General features: G+C 48.4%; 13 non-coding genes and 1 pseudogene across 13 annotated transcripts; all 14 read right to left on the bottom strand.

The window, feature by feature from the left end:
- Positions 1 to 3,891: 3,891 nt before the first annotated feature.
- On the bottom strand, positions 3,892 to 3,996 carry LOC142253575 (U2 spliceosomal RNA; annotated as a pseudogene).
- Positions 3,997 to 5,384: 1,388 nt separating this feature from the next.
- Positions 5,385 to 5,580, bottom strand: LOC142253256 (U2 spliceosomal RNA). The gene has a single exon (XR_012726567.1). It is a non-coding gene; the product is annotated as a U2 spliceosomal RNA (small nuclear RNA).
- Positions 5,581 to 7,808: 2,228 nt separating this feature from the next.
- LOC142252331 (U2 spliceosomal RNA) lies at positions 7,809 to 7,999 on the bottom strand. Its single transcript, XR_012725714.1, has one exon. It is a non-coding gene; the product is annotated as a U2 spliceosomal RNA (small nuclear RNA).
- Positions 8,000 to 9,387: 1,388 nt separating this feature from the next.
- Positions 9,388 to 9,578, bottom strand: LOC142252332 (U2 spliceosomal RNA). The gene has a single exon (XR_012725715.1). It is a non-coding gene; the product is annotated as a U2 spliceosomal RNA (small nuclear RNA).
- Positions 9,579 to 10,966: 1,388 nt separating this feature from the next.
- On the bottom strand, positions 10,967 to 11,157 carry LOC142252333 (U2 spliceosomal RNA). Its single transcript, XR_012725716.1, has one exon. It is a non-coding gene; the product is annotated as a U2 spliceosomal RNA (small nuclear RNA).
- Positions 11,158 to 12,545: 1,388 nt separating this feature from the next.
- Positions 12,546 to 12,736, bottom strand: LOC142252335 (U2 spliceosomal RNA). The gene has a single exon (XR_012725717.1). It is a non-coding gene; the product is annotated as a U2 spliceosomal RNA (small nuclear RNA).
- Positions 12,737 to 14,124: 1,388 nt separating this feature from the next.
- Positions 14,125 to 14,315, bottom strand: LOC142252336 (U2 spliceosomal RNA). Its single transcript, XR_012725718.1, has one exon. It is a non-coding gene; the product is annotated as a U2 spliceosomal RNA (small nuclear RNA).
- Positions 14,316 to 15,703: 1,388 nt separating this feature from the next.
- Positions 15,704 to 15,894, bottom strand: LOC142252337 (U2 spliceosomal RNA). The gene has a single exon (XR_012725719.1). It is a non-coding gene; the product is annotated as a U2 spliceosomal RNA (small nuclear RNA).
- A 1,388-nt stretch (positions 15,895 to 17,282) lies between these two features.
- Positions 17,283 to 17,477, bottom strand: LOC142253156 (U2 spliceosomal RNA). Its single transcript, XR_012726473.1, has one exon. It is a non-coding gene; the product is annotated as a U2 spliceosomal RNA (small nuclear RNA).
- A 2,187-nt stretch (positions 17,478 to 19,664) lies between these two features.
- On the bottom strand, positions 19,665 to 19,855 carry LOC142252338 (U2 spliceosomal RNA). The gene has a single exon (XR_012725720.1). It is a non-coding gene; the product is annotated as a U2 spliceosomal RNA (small nuclear RNA).
- A 1,388-nt stretch (positions 19,856 to 21,243) lies between these two features.
- On the bottom strand, positions 21,244 to 21,434 carry LOC142252339 (U2 spliceosomal RNA). The gene has a single exon (XR_012725721.1). It is a non-coding gene; the product is annotated as a U2 spliceosomal RNA (small nuclear RNA).
- A 1,388-nt stretch (positions 21,435 to 22,822) lies between these two features.
- On the bottom strand, positions 22,823 to 23,013 carry LOC142252341 (U2 spliceosomal RNA). Its single transcript, XR_012725723.1, has one exon. It is a non-coding gene; the product is annotated as a U2 spliceosomal RNA (small nuclear RNA).
- Positions 23,014 to 24,401: 1,388 nt separating this feature from the next.
- On the bottom strand, positions 24,402 to 24,592 carry LOC142252342 (U2 spliceosomal RNA). The gene has a single exon (XR_012725724.1). It is a non-coding gene; the product is annotated as a U2 spliceosomal RNA (small nuclear RNA).
- Positions 24,593 to 25,980: 1,388 nt separating this feature from the next.
- Positions 25,981 to 26,171, bottom strand: LOC142252343 (U2 spliceosomal RNA). Its single transcript, XR_012725725.1, has one exon. It is a non-coding gene; the product is annotated as a U2 spliceosomal RNA (small nuclear RNA).
- Between the last annotated feature and the right edge of the window lie 1,344 nt (positions 26,172 to 27,515).

Below are 27,515 nucleotides of genomic sequence, written 5' to 3' on the forward strand. Positions count from 1 at the left end.
ACTGAGCGCCGGTCCGCGCAGAAGACGGTCACGTCGTCCATGTAGAGCGAGCACTTGACCTCGAAGCGTTCTGGTCCTGGTGCGGTGATCCCTCTGATCTCTCCATTCCGCCGGATAGCCTCTGCAAAGAGTTCTATAACACAAACAAAAAGAAGAGGTGACAGAGGACAGCCTTGTCTGACCCCTGAGAGGACCGGGAAGGGGTCAGTCTTCCAGCCGTTTACCAACACCGAGCTGTGAATATCAAAATACATTAGTTGGACATACAAACAAAACATGTTACCCAAACCTAACCTGTGCAGAGCTTTGCCCAGGAACTCATGGGAAACACGGTCGAAGGCCTTTTCCTGATCCAACGAGATCAGGGCTGCGTGCACCCGGCGGGCTTTGATGTACTCGACCGTGTCCCGCATGAGAGCCAGGCTGTCTGCGATGCGACGTCCGGGGATGCCGCAGGTCTGATCCGGGTGGATGATCCGTCCGATAACCGTCTTCAGTCTCGTTGCCATCGTCTTGGCCAGGATCTTGTAGTCGACATTCAGAAGGGTGATGGGACGCCAATTCTTCAGGTCGCACCTCTCTCCTTTACGCTTGTACAGGATCGTGACCATTCCTTCCCTCAGAGATGGAGGCATTCTGCCCTCCACCACCATCTCCTCATACAGCCCTAACAGGTCCGGACAGATTAGGTCTCCCAGCGCTACATAGAGCTCTGCTGGGAGGCCGTCACTGCCCGGTGTCCTGCCAGAACTAAAGGATTTGGCGGCCGAGAGCAGCTCGTCCACCGTCAGAGGAACGTCCATGGCCGCCGCGTCTGCAGGGTCAAGATGGTTAGTGATACCTGACAGGAACTTATCGGCGGCCTCGGGGTCAGTAGTCTTGCGGGCGTAGAGTTCGCTGTAGAAGTCGCTGACGACCTTCATCACATTCTCTTTCCCGCGTCGTATGCTTCCACTCTCGTCTCGTAGTTCATTCATGGGCGTGTGACCGGCGTGGAGTTTCCTGAAAAAGAACGAGTTACATTTCTCACCCTTCTCCAGGTTCTCCACTTTGGAACGGAAGACAATTCGCTCGGACTCCTCCTCGAAGTGCCTTTTCAGGCTCCTCTTAGTCTCCTCCAGCTCCTCTCTCACGTCCCAGCCGCATCGAAGAAGGTCCTGCAGGGAACGCAGCTCACGCTGGAGTCTCCTGAAGTCCCTCCTCTTCAGACACGCCTGTTGTTGACTCTTTGCCTGAAAGAAGAAACGGAACTCGAGTTTAACGTATTCCCACCAGTCAGAAACAGACTGGAAGCCCGCCTTGTAGGCCCGCCACGTGGAGTAGGCAGCTCTAAGCTCCTCCAGAATCTCACCCTTTTCCAGCAGAGAGCAGTTCAGCTTCCAGGAGCCCGGGCCAATGGGGAAGCCATGGCCCAGCACACCTTGAAAGTGAATGGCTCTGTGGTCAGAGAAGAAGCAGGGGACCATCGAGTGCCCACTCCGCCTAACCGCCCGAGAGGTAAACACAAAGTCAATCCTGGAACGCAGCGAGCCATCGGATCGGCACCATGAATAGTTCACGGATCCGTGTCCGATGGAGCCAACAACGTCCACAAGAGAGGCTTCGGTCACCATCTCAATGAGCAGTTTGGATGTGACGTCCAACTTGGCAGCCGTTCCAGAACTGCGTCCATCCTCCTCAATCGGGCAGTTGAAATCCCCGGCCATCACTACCGTCCTGGCGGTAGCGAGCTGAGGGCGCAGGGCTTGGAGGAGCTCCAGTCGATCGCTCTTCACAGGAGAAGCATACACATTGATGAACCTGACAGGTTCTCCCGCCCAGGTGCCATCCACGAGCAGTAACCTGCCGCAGACGATTTCCTGAACAGAGTCCAATGTGAAGGCGCTTCCCCTGATCAGCACGGCGACCCCCGCGGACCTACAGTCGCCCCCGCCAGACCAGTAGGATGGGCCATGGGTCCACTCCCTGGCCAGATGGTTGAAGGACCTAGAGGAGGGAAGGGAGCATTCCTGCAGGAAAAATACATCACTAGACTGAGTGTTAAGGAACGCAAAAATTGTCTGACGTCGGAACTTGTCTCTGATGCTCCTAACATTAATGGAAAAGATGTTAATGTTAGCAGTCATTGGAGGAAAGAGAAAGTTAGAGCAGGCGGTGTGCCTTAGTTACCACTCCGGTCGGGCGGTTCTTCCTCTTTGGCACCTGCTGGTAAGGGTATCTCCAGCAGACCCTCTTCTGCTAGCTGATCAAGCAGGGATGGTGCCTCAGTGGCTTCCGACTCCTCCATTTCTTCTTCGGCCACAAGGGACTCCACCATCTGCTCCAACACGTCCGGTTCTGGGAGGAGGCCATCCTCCTCTTCCTGGGGTGGGTTAAGGTCCACAATGAACAGCTTGGAAGGTTCTGCGACAGGACTATCTTCCACCTTCCTTTTCCTTTGGCCTGTACCTGAGGAGACAAGAGCTGGAAAATCCTCCTCGGTGAAAAGTGCAAGAGTGCTGAGGCCCTCTGCTCTCATGGTCTGGGGAGGGAGAGTGGGCTTTGGGGGGGGGGTGAGGAGACCAACTGAGGAGTAGGGAAATGAGGTGGAGGTAGTGGAATCCTCAGTAGGGTTGGCCGGGGGGGGAGGGGTTTGGACAGGGGTGACAGGGGGGGGGGACCAGGGAGGGGGCAACAGTTTTCTTACCCTTCTTTTCCCTGGACTCCGTGGCTGCTGGGGCATCGGCTGGAGCCACGGTCGCCGGGTTCTTGGCCGCCTTGTCCTTGGCCTCTGTGGCCTTGGTCGTAGCTGCCTTGGTCGACGAGGCTGTGACTACCCGATACTGGGTCGCCGCGGCAACCCTTGCCCAGGATTTCTCCCGCTGTGGGCAGTCCTTGTAAAGGTGGTCCGCCTGTCCACATAGGTTGCAAGTCTTCTTCTTTGGGCAGTCCTTGGAGCTGTGTCCTGTCACCCGGCAAACCCTGCAGGCGTCCTCCTTGCAGGTCTTCATCGAATGCCCTTTCCCGCCACATTTCCTGCAGTTGTGTGGCATGTCCGGGTAGTAGATGAGACCAAAGGAGTTTCCCAGAGAGAATGTCGGGGGCAGGTGCTGGAGACCATCCTCGGATGCTGGTTCCCTGTAGAGTCGAACGGTTACTGACCACTTACCCGTCCAGAATCCGTTGCCGTTAAGGATGTGGGATGGCTCCCTCACCACTGTGCAGAGACGTCCCAGGAACGTGGAGATGTCTCTTCCTGGGGTGTGCGGGTTCCGCATGGAGACCGTGATCCTCTTCTCATCCCTCTGTATAGGACAGGATCCTAAAAAAGAATGAAAAGGGGAGTCCGGCATCGCTGCGTTCATCGCCTCCCAGTATCTCCTGCAGGCATTCACCGTGGCAAAGGTTACCAGAAAAATGCCAGTCATGAAGGTCTGGACACTCAGGGTTTCCGCCCTGGAGAAGCCCTGATCCAGAATCATCTTCTTGCAGAACACGTCGCTGGACATGTCCGGCAACCTACCATCCACCGCCTTTAGCTTCAGGGCGACCGTCTGCCGCATCCAAGGCTCCAGGGTTGGAGCCTTTTCAGGCGGCGTCCGGGCTCCCTCCGGCTGGCTGGCGTCGGAGGTAGGGGCCTCTTGGGCCGAAGAAGCCTCTGGATGAGCCTTCCTGGAGGTCCCTGGGTCCTGAGCCTTCTTGGCTGCCTTCTCTGGCTTGCTTGCCATGGCTGGTTCCTGCTTGAGTTCCCGGAGCTGGATCTTGGATTCTTCTCCGGGTGTCTTCTCCCGCTGTGTTCCTCCTTGAAGTTCCTCTGGTCTCCCCAAGTCTTCTCCGAGCCTTCGTCTTCTTGCTTCTTTCTGCCAAGCTCTTCTTCCGTCCGATCTCCCTCTTCCGGTCTCGGCTGGGCTTTGGAGCTCGTCTCCCTGATCGTATCTCGTCAAGTGTAGCTAGCTCAGTTTGTTCTGATAAGAACAGATACTACACTTGATCTTAGCCAAAAGGCCGAGAAGCGATAACCAGAATTGGTTTGGGCCTCGAGTGGCACCCTGGCCTATGCCGGACACATCTTAGGGAGAGAGAGCGAGAGGGAGACAAACCCACGCCTACAGAAGACATTTTGTCACCCAAGCCAACCCTTGAAAAGGCTGCTTTGCAGAGCAAAAACAAGAAGAATGGTGCGTTTTGCAGCCGCCGCCCCCCACTGCAATGAATCTGAATAACTCCTCCTTTAGGGCGCAAGCAACTCCCCTCCCCCTTGCAGTCTTTCCAATTCACGATACAAAAAGACGGACAGGACAGGTTGCCTGACTTTCCGTCACTGCCACCCTTTGCCATCCTTACCCGTAGAAAGCCCTTTCATCATCCCCAAACCCTAATCTTTTCCCTTTCCTTCCCAGCCCCCAAACCCTGCCCTCTGTACCCTTCTCACCACCCGCATCCCTTCTCCTGTCATCCCCCTACCACCCGGGAAAAAAAGAGCTTGCCCCCTCCTTACACTAGCCCACCCTCCCACCCAAAGAACAACTTCTGCTGCGCAGCTTGTTTTCTAGGCAGCAGCGCTATTGTGATGTCAGCGGGGGCATTGTGACAAGCCGCCAGTGTTCCGTCTCTTCATGTTGTGCACAGTTCAAACGGAAAATACATCAACAGGCAGACTACAGAAAAGCTTACTATCAAAGGTTAGAGGGGGGCTTTCTCAGAGGGCTTTTTACAGTTTTTCTATTCCCAATTAGCCGTTTAAGTGTACTTATTGAAAGTAGTAATTCTTTCATAGGCCGCCCTTTCTTAGTATTTGACGTTCCTTATATTGCGGTATGAGGCTTTGCAGCAGGTTGCAAACATTCATCACCCATGACTGTCCCCAATTGAGCTCAGAAGCTCAATGTCTATCATGACCTCTCTTTTAGAATGTCCAAGAGCAAGCAAACTATTCCTCCAGGAGAGGGCACCAACAGACTACTAAAGAGATCATCATTACTCAAAGAAAACCCCAAAAACCAATGCATGATAGGAATAAACAGGTAACTTTCTTTGGAGTGGAAGCGGAGAGATCGCACCAGATGCCAATTCTAGATCTTATCACACCTGTGGTCACTGCAGCAGCAGGTGAATCCACTTTGTCCAAAAGGGATCTATTCCATTCAATTGCAAATGATCTAGATAAGACAGAGAACTGCAGCACGGGACATAGCCGAGTTGGTCAGGTTGAGTGGTGATGAGTTTGCTATTTGGATGAATAAAGAAAGTCAAAAGTGTGAAAGATAAAAAACAAAAGGAGGAAGTGTGAAAAGTGAATGGGCCAAATTGAGGTGCATATGAAGACGTATGCTTTCTTCCAATTCATTAAATCGGGCTAATATGAATCAGGTGAATTGAGTTCTGCTTTTGGAAACTGGGTTAAGAAGGGGTGCACCGGTCCTGGAGGTACTGCAATACCAGGTCAATGCGTGGAGTGGACAGAGCAAGCTCTTTTTCCATCTCCCTGTTCTAAAAATCCATTTAATATATGGTCCCCAGATAGGGGACGTATCAGATATTAAACTGATAAGAACAGATTTTGATTTAATGAAGCTTTCCAAAGCACCGCAAAAAATGCATGACCGAAGTCACACCAAAAACAGTGCAAAGGCTAGGATTCGTGTGGACCCCTCCGTGAGGAGAGGGTCCCCAAAAATCAACCCCGTCCCTCCGAGCCAGAAGGCCACAGCAAGGGTCAGGGATCTTCGGTGCTCCCCCAAGCCGAAGCCTGGTTGAGCCTTGTCGTTGCTCCCAGCGTCCACCCAGGCATCTTACCCAAGTGGAGTAGAGAGCTACTAGTTGTTGGTTTCGCAGCCGAAACTGCCCGGACCGTCAACCGGTGTTGGTTTCTCAGCCCAAGGCTAACCGGACCTCCAACCGGGTGTTGGTTTCTCAGCCGAAGCTGACCCGGACCTCCAACCGGGTGTTGGTTTCTCAGCCGAAGCTGACCCAGACCTCCAACCGGGTGTTGGTTTCTCAGCCGAAGCTGACCCGGACCTCCAACCGGGTGTTGGTTTCTCAGCCCAAAGCTGAACGGACCTCCGACCATGATTATAAAAATTTCCCTTCCTAGCCAGAAGGCCGGGATAGAGCAATATGCTCAGAAAGTATGAAAGGGCAAGGTACGGTGTGCTACAGAGCCCAAGGCTCGCCGGGGTCCCAAGCCAGCAAGCTCAGACTCACTCCAGGGTCGTCAGTCCTGGGGCACGTTGTACCATAGCCCCCCATCCTTACTCAGTCTAATAGCCTCGATCCTGGTAGGGCCATGTTTTCCTCTAGATGAATATACTATCCACCCAGAGTACTAGCAAGCGCAACCTTCCAGTGTGCATTGTATCATTGTACTAAGGTGGCCTGGAGCTTAAACCACCTCTTCGAACAACACTACACTTGATCTTAGCCAAAAGGCCGAGAAGCGATAACCAGAATTGGTTTGGGCCTCGAGTGGCACCCTGGCCTATGCCGGACACATCTTAGGGAGAGAGAGCGAGAGGGAGACAAACCCACGCCTACAGAAGACATTTTGTCACCCAAGCCAACCCTTGAAAAGGCTGCTTTGCAGAGCAAAAACAAGAAGAATGGTGCGTTTTGCAGCCGCCGCCCCCCACTGCAATGAATCTGAATAACTCCTCCTTTAGGGCGCAAGCAACTCCCCTCCCCCTTGCAGTCTTTCCAATTCACGATACAAAAAGACGGACAGGACAGGTTGCCTGACTTTCCGTCACTGCCACCCTTTGCCATCCTTACCCGTAGAAAGCCCTTTCATCATCCCCAAACCCTAATCTTTTCCCTTTCCTTCCCAGCCCCCAAACCCTGCCCTCTGTACCCTTCTCACCACCCGCATCCCTTCTCCTGTCATCCCCCTACCACCCGTGAAAAAAAGAGCTTGCCCCCTCCTTACCCTAGCCCACCCTCCCACCCAAAGAACAACTTCTGCTGCGCAGCTTGTTTTCTAGGCAGCAGCGCTATTGTGATGTCAGCGGGGGCATTGTGACAAGCCGCCAGTGTTCCGTCTCTTCATGTTGTGCACAGTTCAAACGGAAAATACATCAACAGGCAGACTACAGAAAAGCTTACTATCAAAGGTTAGAGGGGGGCTTTCTCAGAGGGCTTTTTACAGTTTTTCTATTCCCAATTAGCCGTTTAAGTGTACTTATTGAAAGTAGTAATTCTTTCATAGGCCGCCCTTTCTTAGTATTTGACGTTCCTTATATTGCGGTATGAGGCTTTGCAGCAGGTTGCAAACATTCATCACCCATGACTGTCCCCAATTGAGCTCAGAAGCTCAATGTCTATCATGACCTCTCTTTTAGAATGTCCAAGAGCAAGCAAACTATTCCTCCAGGAGAGGGCGCCAACAGACTACTAAAGAGATCATCATTACTCAAAGAAAACCCCAAAAACCAATGCATGATAGGAATAAACAGGTAACTTTCTTTGGAGTGGAAGCGGAGAGATCGCACCAGATGCCAATTCTAGATCTTATCACACCTGTGGTCACTGCAGCAGCAGGTGAATCCACTTTGTCCAAAAGGGATCTATTCCATTCAATTGCAAATGATCTAGATAAGACAGAGAACTGCAGCACGGGACATAGCCGAGTTGGTCAGGTTGAGTGGTGATGAGTTTGCTATTTGGATGAATAAAGAAAGTCAAAAGTGTGAAAGATAAAAAACAAAAGGAGGAAGTGTGAAAAGTGAATGGGCCAAATTGAGGTGCATATGAAGACGTATGCTTTCTTCCAATTCATTAAACCGGGCTAATATGAATCAGGTGAATTGAGTTCTGCTTTTGGAAACTGGGTTAAGAAGGGGTGCACCGTTCCTGGAGGTACTGCAATACCAGGTCAATGCGTGGAGTGGACAGAGCAAGCTCTTTTTCCATCTCCCTGTTCTAAAAATCCATTTAATATATGGTCCCCAGATAGGGGACGTATCAGATATTAAACTGATAAGAACAGATACTACACTTGATCTTAGCCAAAAGGCCGAGAAGCGATAACCAGAATTGGTTTGGGCCTCGAGTGGCACCCTGGCCTATGCCGGACACATCTTAGGGAGAGAGAGCGAGAGGGAGACAAACCCACGCCTACAGAAGACATTTTGTCACCCAAGCCAACCCTTGAAAAGGCTGCTTTGCAGAGCAAAAACAAGAAGAATGGTGCGTTTTGCAGCCGCCGCCCCCCACTGCAATGAATCTGAATAACTCCTCCTTTAGGGCGCAAGCAACTCCCCTCCCCCTTGCAGTCTTTCCAATTCACGATACAAAAAGACGGACAGGACAGGTTGCCTGACTTTCCGTCACTGCCACCCTTTGCCATCCTTACCCGTAGAAAGCCCTTTCATCATCCCCAAACCCTAATCTTTTCCCTTTCCTTCCCAGCCCCCAAACCCTGCCCTCTGTACCCTTCTCACCACCCGCATCCCTTCTCCTGTCATCCCCCTACCACCCGGGAAAAAAAGAGCTTGCCCCCTCCTTACACTAGAACACCCTCCCACCCAAAGAACAACTTCTGCTGCGCAGCTTGTTTTCTAGGCAGCAGCGCTATTGTGATGTCAGCGGGGGCATTGTGACAAGCCGCCAGTGTTCCGTCTCTTCATGTTGTGCACAGTCCAAACGGAAAATACATCAACAGGCAGACTACAGAAAAACTTACTATCAAAGGTTAGAGGGGGGCTTTCTCAGAGGGCTTTTTACAGTTTTTCTATTCCCAATTAGCCGTTTAAGTGTACTTATTGAAAGTAGTAATTCTTTCATAGGCCGCCCTTTCTTAGTATTTGACGTTCCTTATATTGCGGTATGAGGCTTTGCAGCAGGTTGCAAACATTCATCACCCATGACTGTCCCCAATTGAGCTCAGAAGCTCAATGTCTATCATGACCTCTCTTTTAGAATGTCCAAGAGCAAGCAAACTATTCCTCCAGGAGAGGGCGCCAACAGACTACTAAAGAGATCATCATTACTCAAAGAAAACCCCAAAAACCAATGCATGATAGGAATAAACAGGTAACTTTCTTTGGAGTGGAAGCGGAGAGATCGCACCAGATGCCAATTCTAGATCTTATCACACCTGTGGTCACTGCAGCAGCAGGTGAATCCACTTTGTCCAAAAGGGATCTATTCCATTCAATTGCAAATGATCTAGATAAGACAGAGAACTGCAGCACGGGACATAGCCAAGTTGGTCAGGTTGAGTGGTGATGAGTTTGCTATTTGGATGAATAAAGAAAGTCAAAAGTGTGAAAGATAAAAAACAAAAGGAGGAAGTGTGAAAAGTGAATGGGCCAAATTGAGGTGCATATGAAGACGTATGCTTTCTTCCAATTCATTAAACCGGGCTAATATGAATCAGGTGAATTGAGTTCTGCTTTTGGAAACTGGGTTAAGAAGGGGTGCACCGTTCCTGGAGGTACTGCAATACCAGGTCAATGCGTGGAGTGGACAGAGCAAGCTCTTTTTCCATCTCCCTGTTCTAAAAATCCATTTAATATATGGTCCCCAGATAGGGGACGTATCAGATATTAAACTGATAAGAACAGATACTACACTTGATCTTAGCCAAAAGGCCGAGAAGCGATAACCAGAATTGGTTTGGGCCTCGAGTGGCACCCTGGCCTATGCCGGACACATCTTAGGGAGAGAGAGCGAGAGGGAGACAAACCCACGCCTACAGAAGACATTTTGTCACCCAAGCCAACCCTTGAAAAGGCTGCTTTGCAGAGCAAAAACAAGAAGAATGGTGCGTTTTGCAGCCGCCGCCCCCCACTGCAATGAATCTGAATAACTCCTCCTTTAGGGCGCAAGCAACTCCCCTCCCCCTTGCAGTCTTTCCAATTCACGATACAAAAAGACGGACAGGACAGGTTGCCTGACTTTCCGTCACTGCCACCCTTTGCCATCCTTACCCGTAGAAAGCCCTTTCATCATCCCCAAACCCTAATCTTTTCCCTTTCCTTCCCAGCCCCCAAACCCTGCCCTCTGTACCCTTCTCACCACCCGCATCCCTTCTCCTGTCATCCCCCTACCACCCGGGAAAAAAAGAGCTTGCCCCCTCCTTACACTAGCCCACCCTCCCACCTAAAGAACAACTTCTGCTGCGCAGCTTGTTTTCTAGGCAGCAGCGCTATTGTGATGTCAGCGGGGGCATTGTGACAAGCCGCCAGTGTTCCGTCTCTTCATGTTGTGCACAGTTCAAACGGAAAATACATCAACAGGCAGACTACAGAAAAACTTACTATCAAAGGTTAGAGGGGGGCTTTCTCAGAGGGCTTTTTACAGTTTTTCTATTCCCAATTAGCCGTTTAAGTGTACTTATTGAAAGTAGTAATTCTTTCATAGGCCGCCCTTTCTTAGTATTTGACGTTCCTTATATTGCGGTATGAGGCTTTGCAGCAGGTTGCAAACATTCATCACCCATGACTGTCCCCAATTGAGCTCAGAAGCTCAATGTCTATCATGACCTCTCTTTTAGAATGTCCAAGAGCAAGCAAACTATTCCTCCAGGAGAGGGCGCCAACAGACTACTAAAGAGATCATCATTACTCAAAGAAAACCCCAAAAACCAATGCATGATAGGAATAAACAGGTAACTTTCTTTGGAGTGGAAGCGGAGAGATCGCACCAGATGCCAATTCTAGATCTTATCACACCTGTGGTCACTGCAGCAGCAGGTGAATCCACTTTGTCCAAAAGGGATCTATTCCATTCAATTGCAAATGATCTAGATAAGACAGAGAACTGCAGCACGGGACATAGCCGAGTTGGTCAGGTTGAGTGGTGATGAGTTTGCTATTTGGATGAATAAAGAAAGTCAAAAGTGTGAAAGATAAAAAACAAAAGGAGGAAGTGTGAAAAGTGAATGGGCCAAATTGAGGTGCATATGAAGACGTATGCTTTCTTCCAATTCATTAAACCGGGCTAATATGAATCAGGTGAATTGAGTTCTGCTTTTGGAAACTGGGTTAAGAAGGGGTGCACCGTTCCTGGAGGTACTGCAATACCAGGTCAATGCGTGGAGTGGACAGAGCAAGCTCTTTTTCCATCTCCCTGTTCTAAAAATCCATTTAATATATGGTCCCCAGATAGGGGACGTATCAGATATTAAACTGATAAGAACAGATACTACACTTGATCTTAGCCAAAAGGCCGAGAAGCGATAACCAGAATTGGTTTGGGCCTCGAGTGGCACCCTGGCCTATGCCGGACACATCTTAGGGAGAGAGAGCGAGAGGGAGACAAACCCACGCCTACAGAAGACATTTTGTCACCCAAGCCAACCCTTGAAAAGGCTGCTTTGCAGAGCAAAAACAAGAAGAATGGTGCGTTTTGCAGCCGCCGCCCCCCACTGCAATGAATCTGAATAACTCCTCCTTTAGGGCGCAAGCAACTCCCCTCCCCCTTGCAGTCTTTCCAATTCACGATACAAAAAGACGGACAGGACAGGTTGCCTGACTTTCCGTCACTGCCACCCTTTGCCATCCTTACCCGTAGAAAGCCCTTTCATCATCCCCAAACCCTAATCTTTTCCCTTTCCTTCCCAGCCCCCAAACCCTGCCCTCTGTACCCTTCTCACCACCCGCATCCCTTCTCCTGTCATCCCCCTACCACCCGGGAAAAAAAGAGCTTGCCCCCTCCTTACACTAGCCCACCCTCCCACCCAAAGAACAACTTCTGCTGCGCAGCTTGTTTTCTAGGCAGCAGCGCTATTGTGATGTCAGCGGGGGCATTGTGACAAGCCGCCAGTGTTCCGTCTCTTCATGTTGTGCACAGTTCAAACGGAAAATACATCAACAGGCAGACTACAGAAAAACTTACTATCAAAGGTTAGAGGGGGGCTTTCTCAGAGGGCTTTTTACAGTTTTTCTATTCCCAATTAGCCGTTTAAGTGTACTTATTGAAAGTAGTAATTCTTTCATAGGCCGCCCTTTCTTAGTATTTGACGTTCCTTATATTGCGGTATGAGGCTTTGCAGCAGGTTGCAAACATTCATCACCCATGACTGTCCCCAATTGAGCTCAGAAGCTCAATGTCTATCATGACCTCTCTTTTAGAATGTCCAAGAGCAAGCAAACTATTCCTCCAGGAGAGGGCGCCAACAGACTACTAAAGAGATCATCATTACTCAAAGAAAACCCCAAAAACCAATGCATGATAGGAATAAACAGGTAACTTTCTTTGGAGTGGAAGCGGAGAGATCGCACCAGATGCCAATTCTAGATCTTATCACACCTGTGGTCACTGCAGCAGCAGGTGAATCCACTTTGTCCAAAAGGGATCTATTCCATTCAATTGCAAATGATCTAGATAAGACAGAGAACTGCAGCACGGGACATAGCCGAGTTGGTCAGGTTGAGTGGTGATGAGTTTGCTATTTGGATGAATAAAGAAAGTCAAAAGTGTGAAAGATAAAAAACAAAAGGAGGAAGTGTGAAAAGTGAATGGGCCAAATTGAGGTGCATATGAAGACGTATGCTTTCTTCCAATTCATTAAACCGGGCTAATATGAATCAGGTGAATTGAGTTCTGCTTTTGGAAACTGGGTTAAGAAGGGGTGCACCGTTCCTGGAGGTACTGCAATACCAGGTCAATGCGTGGAGTGGACAGAGCAAGCTCTTTTTCCATCTCCCTGTTCTAAAAATCCATTTAATATATGGTCCCCAGATAGGGGACGTATCAGATATTAAACTGATAAGAACAGATACTACACTTGATCTTAGCCAAAAGGCCGAGAAGCGATAACCAGAATTGGTTTGGGCCTCGAGTGGCACCCTGGCCTATGCCGGACACATCTTAGGGAGAGAGAGCGAGAGGGAGACAAACCCACGCCTACAGAAGACATTTTGTCACCCAAGCCAACCCTTGAAAAGGCTGCTTTGCAGAGCAAAAACAAGAAGAATGGTGCGTTTTGCAGCCGCCGCCCCCCACTGCAATGAATCTGAATAACTCCTCCTTTAGGGCGCAAGCAACTCCCCTCCCCCTTGCAGTCTTTCCAATTCACGATACAAAAAGACGGACAGGACAGGTTGCCTGACTTTCCGTCACTGCCACCCTTTGCCATCCTTACCCGTAGAAAGCCCTTTCATCATCCCCAAACCCTAATCTTTTCCCTTTCCTTCCCAGCCCCCAAACCCTGCCCTCTGTACCCTTCTCACCACCCGCATCCCTTCTCCTGTCATCCCCCTACCACCCGGGAAAAAAAGAGCTTGCCCCCTCCTTACACTAGCCCACCCTCCCACCCAAAGAACAACTTCTGCTGCGCAGCTTGTTTTCTAGGCAGCAGCGCTATTGTGATGTCAGCGGGGGCATTGTGACAAGCCGCCAGTGTTCCGTCTCTTCATGTTGTGCACAGTTCAAACGGAAAATACATCAACAGGCAGACTACAGAAAAACTTACTATCAAAGGTTAGAGGGGGGCTTTCTCAGAGGGCTTTTTACAGTTTTTCTATTCCCAATTAGCCGTTTAAGTGTACTTATTGAAAGTAGTAATTCTTTCATAGGCCGCCCTTTCTTAGTATTTGACGTTCCTTATATTGCGGTATGAGGCTTTGCAGCAGGTTGCAAACATTCATCACCCATGACTGTCCCCAATTGAGCTCAGAAGCTCAATGTCTATCATGACCTCTCTTTTAGAATGTCCAAGAGCAAGCAAACTATTCCTCCAGGAGAGGGCGCCAACAGACTACTAAAGAGATCATCATTACTCAAAGAAAACCCCAAAAACCAATGCATGATAGGAATAAACAGGTAACTTTCTTTGGAGTGGAAGCGGAGAGATCGCACCAGATGCCAATTCTAGATCTTATCACACCTGTGGTCACTGCAGCAGCAGGTGAATCCACTTTGTCCAAAAGGGATCTATTCCATTCAATTGCAAATGATCTAGATAAGACAGAGAACTGCAGCACGGGACATAGCCGAGTTGGTCAGGTTGAGTGGTGATGAGTTTGCTATTTGGATGAATAAAGAAAGTCAAAAGTGTGAAAGATAAAAAACAAAAGGAGGAAGTGTGAAAAGTGAATGGGCCAAATTGAGGTGCATATGAAGACGTATGCTTTCTTCCAATTCATTAAACCGGGCTAATATGAATCAGGTGAATTGAGTTCTGCTTTTGGAAACTGGGTTAAGAAGGGGTGCACCGTTCCTGGAGGTACTGCAATACCAGGTCAATGCGTGGAGTGGACAGAGCAAGCTCTTTTTCCATCTCCCTGTTCTAAAAATCCATTTAATATATGGTCCCCAGATAGGGGACGTATCAGATATTAAACTGATAAGAACAGATACTACACTTGATCTTAGCCAAAAGGCCGAGAAGCGATAACCAGAATTGGTTTGGGCCTCGAGTGGCACCCTGGCCTATGCCGGACACATCTTAGGGAGAGAGAGCGAGAGGGAGACAAACCCACGCCTACAGAAGACATTTTGTCACCCAAGCCAACCCTTGAAAAGGCTGCTTTGCAGAGCAAAAACAAGAAGAATGGTGCGTTTTGCAGCCGCCGCCCCCCACTGCAATGAATCTGAATAACTCCTCCTTTAGGGCGCAAGCAACTCCCCTCCCCCTTGCAGTCTTTCCAATTCACGATACAAAAAGACGGACAGGACAGGTTGCCTGACTTTCCGTCACTGCCACCCTTTGCCATCCTTACCCGTAGAAAGCCCTTTCATCATCCCCAAACCCTAATCTTTTCCCTTTCCTTCCCAGCCCCCAAACCCTGCCCTCTGTACCCTTCTCACCACCCGCATCCCTTCTCCTGTCATCCCCCTACCACCCGGGAAAAAAAGAGCTTGCCCCCTCCTTACACTAGCCCACCCTCCCACCCAAAGAACAACTTCTGCTGCGCAGCTTGTTTTCTAGGCAGCAGCGCTATTGTGATGTCAGCGGGGGCATTGTGACAAGCCGCCAGTGTTCCGTCTCTTCATGTTGTGCACAGTTCAAACGGAAAATACATCAACAGGCAGACTACAGAAAAACTTACTATCAAAGGTTAGAGGGGGGCTTTCTCAGAGGGCTTTTTACAGTTTTTCTATTCCCAATTAGCCGTTTAAGTGTACTTATTGAAAGTAGTAATTCTTTCATAGGCCGCCCTTTCTTAGTATTTGACGTTCCTTATATTGCGGTATGAGGCTTTGCAGCAGGTTGCAAACATTCATCACCCATGACTGTCCCCAATTGAGCTCAGAAGCTCAATGTCTATCATGACCTCTCTTTTAGAATGTCCAAGAGCAAGCAAACTATTCCTCCAGGAGAGGGCGCCAACAGACTACTAAAGAGATCATCATTACTCAAAGAAAACCCCAAAAACCAATGCATGATAGGAATAAACAGGTAACTTTCTTTGGAGTGGAAGCGGAGAGATCGCACCAGATGCCAATTCTAGATCTTATCACACCTGTGGTCACTGCAGCAGCAGGTGAATCCACTTTGTCCAAAAGGGATCTATTCCATTCAATTGCAAATGATCTAGATAAGACAGAGAACTGCAGCACGGGACATAGCCGAGTTGGTCAGGTTGAGTGGTGATGAGTTTGCTATTTGGATGAATAAAGAAAGTCAAAAGTGTGAAAGATAAAAAACAAAAGGAGGAAGTGTGAAAAGTGAATGGGCCAAATTGAGGTGCATATGAAGACGTATGCTTTCTTCCAATTCATTAAACCGGGCTAATATGAATCAGGTGAATTGAGTTCTGCTTTTGGAAACTGGGTTAAGAAGGGGTGCACCGTTCCTGGAGGTACTGCAATACCAGGTCAATGCGTGGAGTGGACAGAGCAAGCTCTTTTTCCATCTCCCTGTTCTAAAAATCCATTTAATATATGGTCCCCAGATAGGGGACGTATCAGATATTAAACTGATAAGAACAGATACTACACTTGATCTTAGCCAAAAGGCCGAGAAGCGATAACCAGAATTGGTTTGGGCCTCGAGTGGCACCCTGGCCTATGCCGGACACATCTTAGGGAGAGAGAGCGAGAGGGAGACAAACCCACGCCTACAGAAGACATTTTGTCACCCAAGCAAACCCTTGAAAAGGCTGCTTTGCAGAGCAAAAACAAGAAGAATGGTGCGTTTTGCAGCCGCCGCCCCCCACTGCAATGAATCTGAATAACTCCTCCTTTAGGGCGCAAGCAACTCCCCTCCCCCTTGCAGTCTTTCCAATTCACGATACAAAAAGACGGACAGGACAGGTTGCCTGACTTTCCGTCACTGCCACCCTTTGCCATCCTTACCCGTAGAAAGCCCTTTCATCATCCCCAAACCCTAATCTTTTCCCTTTCCTTCCCAGCCCCCAAACCCTGCCCTCTGTACCCTTCTCACCACCCGCATCCCTTCTCCTGTCATCCCCCTACCACCCGGGAAAAAAAGAGCTTGCCCCCTCCTTACACTAGCCCACCCTCCCACCCAAAGAACAACTTCTGCTGCGCAGCTTGTTTTCTAGGCAGCAGCGCTATTGTGATGTCAGCGGGGGCATTGTGACAAGCCGCCAGTGTTCCGTCTCTTCATGTTGTGCACAGTTCAAACGGAAAATACATCAACAGGCAGACTACAGAAAAACTTACTATCAAAGGTTAGAGGGGGGCTTTCTCAGAGGGCTTTTTACAGTTTTTCTATTCCCAATTAGCCGTTTAAGTGTACTTATTGAAAGTAGTAATTCTTTCATAGGCCGCCCTTTCTTAGTATTTGACGTTCCTTATATTGCGGTATGAGGCTTTGCAGCAGGTTGCAAACATTCATCACCCATGACTGTCCCCAATTGAGCTCAGAAGCTCAATGTCTATCATGACCTCTCTTTTAGAATGTCCAAGAGCAAGCAAACTATTCCTCCAGGAGAGGGCGCCAACAGACTACTAAAGAGATCATCATTACTCAAAGAAAACCCCAAAAACCAATGCATGATAGGAATAAACAGGTAACTTTCTTTGGAGTGGAAGCGGAGAGATCGCACCAGATGCCAATTCTAGATCTTATCACACCTGTGGTCACTGCAGCAGCAGGTGAATCCACTTTGTCCAAAAGGGATCTATTCCATTCAATTGCAAATGATCTAGATAAGACAGAGAACTGCAGCACGGGACATAGCCGAGTTGGTCAGGTTGAGTGGTGATGAGTTTGCTATTTGGATGAATAAAGAAAGTCAAAAGTGTGAAAGATAAAAAACAAAAGGAGGAAGTGTGAAAAGTGAATGGGCCAAATTGAGGTGCATATGAAGACGTATGCTTTCTTCCAATTCATTAAACCGGGCTAATATGAATCAGGTGAATTGAGTTCTGCTTTTGGAAACTGGGTTAAGAAGGGGTGCACCGTTCCTGGAGGTACTGCAATACCAGGTCAATGCGTGGAGTGGACAGAGCAAGCTCTTTTTCCATCTCCCTGTTCTAAAAATCCATTTAATATATGGTCCCCAGATAGGGGACGTATCAGATATTAAACTGATAAGAACAGATTTGATTTAATGAAGCTTTCCAAAGCACCACAAAAAATGCATGACCGAAGTCACACCAAAAACAGTGCAAAGGCTAGGATTCGTGTGGACCCCACCGTGAGGAGAGGGTCCCCAAAAATCAACCCCGTCCCTCCGAGCCAGAAGGCCACAGCAAGGGTCAGGGATCTTCGGTGCTCCCCCAAGCCGAAGCCTGGTTGAGCCTTGTCGTTGCTCCCAGCGTCCACCCAGGCATCTTACCTAAGTGGAGTAGAGAGCTACTAGTTGTTGGTTTCGCAGCCGAAACTGCCCGGACCGTCAACCGGTGTTGGTTTCTCAGCCCAAGGCTAACCGGACCTCCAACCGGGTGTTGGTTTCTCAGCCGAAGCTGACCCAGACCTCCAACCGGGTGTTGGTTTCTCAGCCGAAGCTGACCCAGACCTCCAACCGGGTGTTAGTTTCTCAGCCCAAAGCTGACCAGACCTCCGACCGGGATTGTAAAAATTTCCCTTCCTAGCCAGAAGGCCGGGATAGGGTAATATGCTCAAAAAGTATGAAAAGGCAAGGTACGGTGTGCTACAGAGCCCAAGGCTTGCCGGGGTCCCAAGCCAGCAAGCTCAGACTCACTCCAGGGTCGTCAGTCCTGGGGCACGTTGTACCATAGCCCCCCCACCCTTACTCAGTCTAATAGCCTCGATCCTGGTAGGGCCATGTTTTCCTCTAGATGAATATACTATCCACCCAGAGTACTAGCAAGCGCAACCTTCCAGTGTGCATTGTATCATTGTACTAAGGTGGCCTGGAGCTTAAACCACCTCTTCGAACAACACTACACTTGATCTTAGCCAAAAGGCCGAGAAGCGATAACCAGAATTGGTTTGGGCCTCGAGTGGCACCCTGGCCTATGCCGGACACATCTTAGGGAGAGAGAGCGAGAGGGAGACAAACCCACGCCTACAGAAGACATTTTGTCACCCAAGCCAACCCTTGAAAAGGCTGCTTTGCAGAGCAAAAACAAGAAGAATGGTGCGTTTTGCAGCCGCCGCCCCCCACTGCAATGAATCTGAATAACTCCTCCTTTAGGGCGCAAGCAACTCCCCTCCCCCTTGCAGTCTTTCCAATTCACGATACAAAAAGACGGACAGGACAGGTTGCCTGACTTTCCGTCACTGCCACCCTTTGCCATCCTTACCCGTAGAAAGCCCTTTCATTATCCCCAAACCCTAATCTTTTCCCTTTCCTTCCCAGCCCCCAAACCCTGCCCTCTGTACCCTTCTCACCACCCGCATCCCTTCTCCTGTCATCCCCCTACCACCCGGGAAAAAAAGAGCTTGCCCCCTCCTTACACTAGCCCACCCTCCCACCCAAAGAACAACTTCTGCTGCGCAGCTTGTTTTCTAGGCAGCAGCGCTATTGTGATGTCAGCGGGGGCATTGTGACAAGCCGCCAGTGTTCCGTCTCTTCATGTTGTGCACAGTTCAAACGGAAAATACATCAACAGGCAGACTACAGAAAAACTTACTATCAAAGGTTAGAGGGGGGCTTTCTCAGAGGGCTTTTTACAGTTTTTCTATTCCCAATTAGCCGTTTAAGTGTACTTATTGAAAGTAGTAATTCTTTCATAGGCCGCCCTTTCTTAGTATTTGACGTTCCTTATATTGCGGTATGAGGCTTTGCAGCAGGTTGCAAACATTCATCACCCATGACTGTCCCCAATTGAGCTCAGAAGCTCAATGTCTATCATGACCTCTCTTTTAGAATGTCCAAGAGCAAGCAAACTATTCCTCCAGGAGAGGGCGCCAACAGACTACTAAAGAGATCATCATTACTCAAAGAAAACCCCAAAAACCAATGCATGATAGGAATAAACAGGTAACTTTCTTTGGAGTGGAAGCGGAGAGATCGCACCAGATGCCAATTCTAGATCTTATCACACCTGTGGTCACTGCAGCAGCAGGTGAATCCACTTTGTCCAAAAGGGATCTATTCCATTCAATTGCAAATGATCTAGATAAGACAGAGAACTGCAGCACGGGACATAGCCGAGTTGGTCAGGTTGAGTGGTGATGAGTTTGCTATTTGGATGAATAAAGAAAGTCAAAAGTGTGAAAGATAAAAAACAAAAGGAGGAAGTGTGAAAAGTGAATGGGCCAAATTGAGGTGCATATGAAGACGTATGCTTTCTTCCAATTCATTAAACCGGGCTAATATGAATCAGGTGAATTGAGTTCTGCTTTTGGAAACTGGGTTAAGAAGGGGTGCACCGTTCCTGGAGGTACTGCAATACCAGGTCAATGCGTGGAGTGGACAGAGCAAGCTCTTTTTCCATCTCCCTGTTCTAAAAATCCATTTAATATATGGTCCCCAGATAGGGGACGTATCAGATATTAAACTGATAAGAACAGATACTACACTTGATCTTAGCCAAAAGGCCGAGAAGCGATAACCAGAATTGGTTTGGGCCTCGAGTGGCACCCTGGCCTATGCCGGACACATCTTAGGGAGAGAGAGCGAGAGGGAGACAAACCCACGCCTACAGAAGACATTTTGTCACCCAAGCCAACCCTTGAAAAGGCTGCTTTGCAGAGCAAAAACAAGAAGAATGGTGCGTTTTGCAGCCGCCGCCCCCCACTGCAATGAATCTGAATAACTCCTCCTTTAGGGCGCAAGCAACTCCCCTCCCCCTTGCAGTCTTTCCAATTCACGATACAAAAAGACGGACAGGACAGGTTGCCTGACTTTCCGTCACTGCCACCCTTTGCCATCCTTACCCGTAGAAAGCCCTTTCATCATCCCCAAACCCTAATCTTTTCCCTTTCCTTCCCAGCCCCCAAACCCTGCCCTCTGTACCCTTCTCACCACCCGCATCCCTTCTCCTGTCATCCCCCTACCACCCGGGAAAAAAAGAGCTTGCCCCCTCCTTACACTAGCCCACCCTCCCACCCAAAGAACAACTTCTGCTGCGCAGCTTGTTTTCTAGGCAGCAGCGCTATTGTGATGTCAGCGGGGGCATTGTGACAAGCCGCCAGTGTTCCGTCTCTTCATGTTGTGCACAGTTCAAACGGAAAATACATCAACAGGCAGACTACAGAAAAACTTACTATCAAAGGTTAGAGGGGGGCTTTCTCAGAGGGCTTTTTACAGTTTTTCTATTCCCAATTAGCCGTTTAAGTGTACTTATTGAAAGTAGTAATTCTTTCATAGGCCGCCCTTTCTTAGTATTTGACGTTCCTTATATTGCGGTATGAGGCTTTGCAGCAGGTTGCAAACATTCATCACCCATGACTGTCCCCAATTGAGCTCAGAAGCTCAATGTCTATCATGACCTCTCTTTTAGAATGTCCAAGAGCAAGCAAACTATTCCTCCAGGAGAGGGCGCCAACAGACTACTAAAGAGATCATCATTACTCAAAGAAAACCCCAAAAACCAATGCATGATAGGAATAAACAGGTAACTTTCTTTGGAGTGGAAGCGGAGAGATCGCACCAGATGCCAATTCTAGATCTTATCACACCTGTGGTCACTGCAGCAGCAGGTGAATCCACTTTGTCCAAAAGGGATCTATTCCATTCAATTGCAAATGATCTAGATAAGACAGAGAACTGCAGCACGGGACATAGCCGAGTTGGTCAGGTTGAGTGGTGATGAGTTTGCTATTTGGATGAATAAAGAAAGTCAAAAGTGTGAAAGATAAAAAACAAAAGGAGGAAGTGTGAAAAGTGAATGGGCCAAATTGAGGTGCATATGAAGACGTATGCTTTCTTCCAATTCATTAAACCGGGCTAATATGAATCAGGTGAATTGAGTTCTGCTTTTGGAAACTGGGTTAAGAAGGGGTGCACCGTTCCTGGAGGTACTGCAATACCAGGTCAATGCGTGGAGTGGACAGAGCAAGCTCTTTTTCCATCTCCCTGTTCTAAAAATCCATTTAATATATGGTCCCCAGATAGGGGACGTATCAGATATTAAACTGATAAGAACAGATACTACACTTGATCTTAGCCAAAAGGCCGAGAAGCGATAACCAGAATTGGTTTGGGCCTCGAGTGGCACCCTGGCCTATGCCGGACACATCTTAGGGAGAGAGAGCGAGAGGGAGACAAACCCACGCCTACAGAAGACATTTTGTCACCCAAGCCAACCCTTGAAAAGGCTGCTTTGCAGAGCAAAAACAAGAAGAATGGTGCGTTTTGCAGCCGCCGCCCCCCACTGCAATGAATCTGAATAACTCCTCCTTTAGGGCGCAAGCAACTCCCCTCCCCCTTGCAGTCTTTCCAATTCACGATACAAAAAGACGGACAGGACAGGTTGCCTGACTTTCCGTCACTGCCACCCTTTGCCATCCTTACCCGTAGAAAGCCCTTTCATCATCCCCAAACCCTAATCTTTTCCCTTTCCTTCCCAGCCCCCAAACCCTGCCCTCTGTACCCTTCTCACCACCCGCATCCCTTCTCCTGTCATCCCCCTACCACCCGGGAAAAAAAGAGCTTGCCCCCTCCTTACACTAGCCCACCCTCCCACCCAAAGAACAACTTCTGCTGCGCAGCTTGTTTTCTAGGCAGCAGCGCTATTGTGATGTCAGCGGGGGCATTGTGACAAGCCGCCAGTGTTCCGTCTCTTCATGTTGTGCACAGTTCAAACGGAAAATACATCAACAGGCAGACTACAGAAAAACTTACTATCAAAGGTTAGAGGGGGGCTTTCTCAGAGGGCTTTTTACAGTTTTTCTATTCCCAATTAGCCGTTTAAGTGTACTTATTGAAAGTAGTAATTCTTTCATAGGCCGCCCTTTCTTAGTATTTGACGTTCCTTATATTGCGGTATGAGGCTTTGCAGCAGGTTGCAAACATTCATCACCCATGACTGTCCCCAATTGAGCTCAGAAGCTCAATGTCTATCATGACCTCTCTTTTAGAATGTCCAAGAGCAAGCAAACTATTCCTCCAGGAGAGGGCGCCAACAGACTACTAAAGAGATCATCATTACTCAAAGAAAACCCCAAAAACCAATGCATGATAGGAATAAACAGGTAACTTTCTTTGGAGTGGAAGCGGAGAGATCGCACCAGATGCCAATTCTAGATCTTATCACACCTGTGGTCACTGCAGCAGCAGGTGAATCCACTTTGTCCAAAAGGGATCTATTCCATTCAATTGCAAATGATCTAGATAAGACAGAGAACTGCAGCACGGGACATAGCCGAGTTGGTCAGGTTGAGTGGTGATGAGTTTGCTATTTGGATGAATAAAGAAAGTCAAAAGTGTGAAAGATAAAAAACAAAAGGAGGAAGTGTGAAAAGTGAATGGGCCAAATTGAGGTGCATATGAAGACGTATGCTTTCTTCCAATTCATTAAACCGGGCTAATATGAATCAGGTGAATTGAGTTCTGCTTTTGGAAACTGGGTTAAGAAGGGGTGCACCGTTCCTGGAGGTACTGCAATACCAGGTCAATGCGTGGAGTGGACAGAGCAAGCTCTTTTTCCATCTCCCTGTTCTAAAAATCCATTTAATATATGGTCCCCAGATAGGGGACGTATCAGATATTAAACTGATAAGAACAGATACTACACTTGATCTTAGCCAAAAGGCCGAGAAGCGATAACCAGAATTGGTTTGGGCCTCGAGTGGCACCCTGGCCTATGCCGGACACATCTTAGGGAGAGAGAGCGAGAGGGAGACAAACCCACGCCTACAGAAGACATTTTGTCACCCAAGCCAACCCTTGAAAAGGCTGCTTTGCAGAGCAAAAACAAGAAGAATGGTGCGTTTTGCAGCCGCCGCCCCCCACTGCAATGAATCTGAATAACTCCTCCTTTAGGGCGCAAGCAACTCCCCTCCCCCTTGCAGTCTTTCCAATTCACGATACAAAAAGACGGACAGGACAGGTTGCCTGACTTTCCGTCACTGCCACCCTTTGCCATCCTTACCCGTAGAAAGCCCTTTCATCATCCCCAAACCCTAATCTTTTCCCTTTCCTTCCCAGCCCCCAAACCCTGCCCTCTGTACCCTTCTCACCACCCGCATCCCTTCTCCTGTCATCCCCCTACCACCCGGGAAAAAAAGAGCTTGCCCCCTCCTTACACTAGCCCACCCTCCCACCCAAAGAACAACTTCTGCTGCGCAGCTTGTTTTCTAGGCAGCAGCGCTATTGTGATGTCAGCGGGGGCATTGTGACAAGCCGCCAGTGTTCCGTCTCTTCATGTTGTGCACAGTTCAAACGGAAAATACATCAACAGGCAGACTACAGAAAAACTTACTATCAAAGGTTAGAGGGGGGCTTTCTCAGAGGGCTTTTTACAGTTTTTCTATTCCCAATTAGCCGTTTAAGTGTACTTATTGAAAGTAGTAATTCTTTCATAGGCCGCCCTTTCTTAGTATTTGACGTTCCTTATATTGCGGTATGAGGCTTTGCAGCAGGTTGCAAACATTCATCACCCATGACTGTCCCCAATTGAGCTCAGAAGCTCAATGTCTATCATGACCTCTCTTTTAGAATGTCCAAGAGCAAGCAAACTATTCCTCCAGGAGAGGGCGCCAACAGACTACTAAAGAGATCATCATTACTCAAAGAAAACCCCAAAAACCAATGCATGATAGGAATAAACAGGTAACTTTCTTTGGAGTGGAAGCGGAGAGATCGCACCAGATGCCAATTCTAGATCTTATCACACCTGTGGTCACTGCAGCAGCAGGTGAATCCACTTTGTCCAAAAGGGATCTATTCCATTCAATTGCAAATGATCTAGATAAGACAGAGAACTGCAGCACGGGACATAGCCGAGTTGGTCAGGTTGAGTGGTGATGAGTTTGCTATTTGGATGAATAAAGAAAGTCAAAAGTGTGAAAGATAAAAAACAAAAGGAGGAAGTGTGAAAAGTGAATGGGCCAAATTGAGGTGCATATGAAGACGTATGCTTTCTTCCAATTCATTAAACCGGGCTAATATGAATCAGGTGAATTGAGTTCTGCTTTTGGAAACTGGGTTAAGAAGGGGTGCACCGTTCCTGGAGGTACTGCAATACCAGGTCAATGCGTGGAGTGGACAGAGCAAGCTCTTTTTCCATCTCCCTGTTCTAAAAATCCATTTAATATATGGTCCCCAGATAGGGGACGTATCAGATATTAAACTGATAAGAACAGATACTACACTTGATCTTAGCCAAAAGGCCGAGAAGCGATAACCAGAATTGGTTTGGGCCTCGAGTGGCACCCTGGCCTATGCCGGACACATCTTAGGGAGAGAGAGCGAGAGGGAGACAAACCCACGCCTACAGAAGACATTTTGTCACCCAAGCCAACCCTTGAAAAGGCTGCTTTGCAGAGCAAAAACAAGAAGAATGGTGCGTTTTGCAGCCGCCGCCCCCCACTGCAATGAATCTGAATAACTCCTCCTTTAGGGCGCAAGCAACTCCCCTCCCCCTTGCAGTCTTTCCAATTCACGATACAAAAAGACGGACAGGACAGGTTGCCTGACTTTCCGTCACTGCCACCCTTTGCCATCCTTACCCGTAGAAAGCCCTTTCATCATCCCCAAACCCTAATCTTTTCCCTTTCCTTCCCAGCCCCCAAACCCTGCCCTCTGTACCCTTCTCACCACCCGCATCCCTTCTCCTGTCATCCCCCTACCACCCGGGAAAAAAAGAGCTTGCCCCCTCCTTACACTAGCCCACCCTCCCACCCAAAGAACAACTTCTGCTGCGCAGCTTGTTTTCTAGGCAGCAGCGCTATTGTGATGTCAGCGGGGGCATTGTGACAAGCCGCCAGTGTTCCGTCTCTTCATGTTGTGCACAGTTCAAACGGAAAATACATCAACAGGCAGACTACAGAAAAACTTACTATCAAAGGTTAGAGGGGGGCTTTCTCAGAGGGCTTTTTACAGTTTTTCTATTCCCAATTAGCCGTTTAAGTGTACTTATTGAAAGTAGTAATTCTTTCATAGGCCGCCCTTTCTTAGTATTTGACGTTCCTTATATTGCGGTATGAGGCTTTGCAGCAGGTTGCAAACATTCATCACCCATGACTGTCCCCAATTGAGCTCAGAAGCTCAATGTCTATCATGACCTCTCTTTTAGAATGTCCAAGAGCAAGCAAACTATTCCTCCAGGAGAGGGCGCCAACAGACTACTAAAGAGATCATCATTACTCAAAGAAAACCCCAAAAACCAATGCATGATAGGAATAAACAGGTAACTTTCTTTGGAGTGGAAGCGGAGAGATCGCACCAGATGCCAATTCTAGATCTTATCACACCTGTGGTCACTGCAGCAGCAGGTGAATCCACTTTGTCCAAAAGGGATCTATTCCATTCAATTGCAAATGATCTAGATAAGACAGAGAACTGCAGCACGGGACATAGCCGAGTTGGTCAGGTTGAGTGGTGATGAGTTTGCTATTTGGATGAATAAAGAAAGTCAAAAGTGTGAAAGATAAAAAACAAAAGGAGGAAGTGTGAAAAGTGAATGGGCCAAATTGAGGTGCATATGAAGACGTATGCTTTCTTCCAATTCATTAAACCGGGCTAATATGAATCAGGTGAATTGAGTTCTGCTTTTGGAAACTGGGTTAAGAAGGGGTGCACCGTTCCTGGAGGTACTGCAATACCAGGTCAATGCGTGGAGTGGACAGAGCAAGCTCTTTTTCCATCTCCCTGTTCTAAAAATCCATTTAATATATGGTCCCCAGATAGGGGACGTATCAGATATTAAACTGATAAGAACAGATACTACACTTGATCTTAGCCAAAAGGCCGAGAAGCGATAACCAGAATTGGTTTGGGCCTCGAGTGGCACCCTGGCCTATGCCGGACACATCTTAGGGAGAGAGAGCGAGAGGGAGACAAACCCACGCCTACAGAAGACATTTTGTCACCCAAGCCAACCCTTGAAAAGGCTGCTTTGCAGAGCAAAAACAAGAAGAATGGTGCGTTTTGCAGCCGCCGCCCCCCACTGCAATGAATCTGAATAACTCCTCCTTTAGGGCGCAAGCAACTCCCCTCCCCCTTGCAGTCTTTCCAATTCACGATACAAAAAGACGGACAGGACAGGTTGCCTGACTTTCCGTCACTGCCACCCTTTGCCATCCTTACCCGTAGAAAGCCCTTTCATCATCCCCAAACCCTAATCTTTTCCCTTTCCTTCCCAGCCCCCAAACCCTGCCCTCTGTACCCTTCTCACCACCCGCATCCCTTCTCCTGTCATCCCCCTACCACCCGGGAAAAAAAGAGCTTGCCCCCTCCTTACACTAGCCCACCCTCCCACCCAAAGAACAACTTCTGCTGCGCAGCTTGTTTTCTAGGCAGCAGCGCTATTGTGATGTCAGCGGGGGCATTGTGACAAGCCGCCAGTGTTCCGTCTCTTCATGTTGTGCACAGTTCAAACGGAAAATACATCAACAGGCAGACTACAGAAAAACTTACTATCAAAGGTTAGAGGGGGGCTTTCTCAGAGGGCTTTTTACAGTTTTTCTATTCCCAATTAGCCGTTTAAGTGTACTTATTGAAAGTAGTAATTCTTTCATAGGCCGCCCTTTCTTAGTATTTGACGTTCCTTATATTGCGGTATGAGGCTTTGCAGCAGGTTGCAAACATTCATCACCCATGACTGTCCCCAATTGAGCTCAGAAGCTCAATGTCTATCATGACCTCTCTTTTAGAATGTCCAAGAGCAAGCAAACTATTCCTCCAGGAGAGGGCGCCAACAGACTACTAAAGAGATCATCATTACTCAAAGAAAACCCCAAAAACCAATGCATGATAGGAATAAACAGGTAACTTTCTTTGGAGTGGAAGCGGAGAGATCGCACCAGATGCCAATTCTAGATCTTATCACACCTGTGGTCACTGCAGCAGCAGGTGAATCCACTTTGTCCAAAAGGGATCTATTCCATTCAATTGCAAATGATCTAGATAAGACAGAGAACTGCAGCACGGGACATAGCCGAGTTGGTCAGGTTGAGTGGTGATGAGTTTGCTATTTGGATGAATAAAGAAAGTCAAAAGTGTGAAAGATAAAAAACAAAAGGAGGAAGTGTGAAAAGTGAATGGGCCAAATTGAGGTGCATATGAAGACGTATGCTTTCTTCCAATTCATTAAACCGGGCTAAT

Source organism: Anomaloglossus baeobatrachus, chromosome 9, assembly GCF_048569485.1.
Source record: "Anomaloglossus baeobatrachus isolate aAnoBae1 chromosome 9, aAnoBae1.hap1, whole genome shotgun sequence".
Lineage (NCBI taxonomy): Eukaryota > Metazoa > Chordata > Amphibia > Anura > Aromobatidae > Anomaloglossus > Anomaloglossus baeobatrachus.